Genomic DNA, 292 nt, shown 5'->3' on the forward strand with positions numbered 1-292 from the left:
TTGGTTCTATAGTCTCTTCCAATGTCTGCCTCAGCATGGATTGACTTCAGAAATTGCTGGTTTCATGACCTGATCCAATAATTCTCTCACTTGCTACATAAAATGTTCTTTATTCATGGGTGTTGGCGATCTGCACTTAGCTAAACGTCGATCAAAATGCTCTGTGTTATATTGTAACAGCTAGTTGTGGATTTGGTGGGCAAAGGAAGTTCAGAAAAGATTGTTGGGGATAATCGTCGTTAATCTTCATAGCAAGTTTGTTTTTCCGGGGGCCTGTCTTTCGAGCGAAATT

At 40.4% G+C, this 292-nt stretch overlaps 1 protein-coding gene across 1 annotated transcript in view; it reads right to left on the bottom strand.

Moving 5' to 3' along the window:
• LOC138000858 (uncharacterized) overlaps nt 1-292 on the bottom strand; it is a 24,332-nt gene continuing 24,040 nt past the window's right edge. The window contains exon 16 of the mRNA XM_068847530.1: nt 1-292. This exon is cut by the window's right edge and continues 555 nt beyond it. The gene's annotated coding sequence lies outside the window, so the exon portion shown is untranslated.

Source organism: Montipora foliosa, chromosome 4, assembly GCF_036669935.1.
Source record: "Montipora foliosa isolate CH-2021 chromosome 4, ASM3666993v2, whole genome shotgun sequence".
Taxonomy (NCBI): domain Eukaryota; kingdom Metazoa; phylum Cnidaria; class Anthozoa; order Scleractinia; family Acroporidae; genus Montipora; species Montipora foliosa.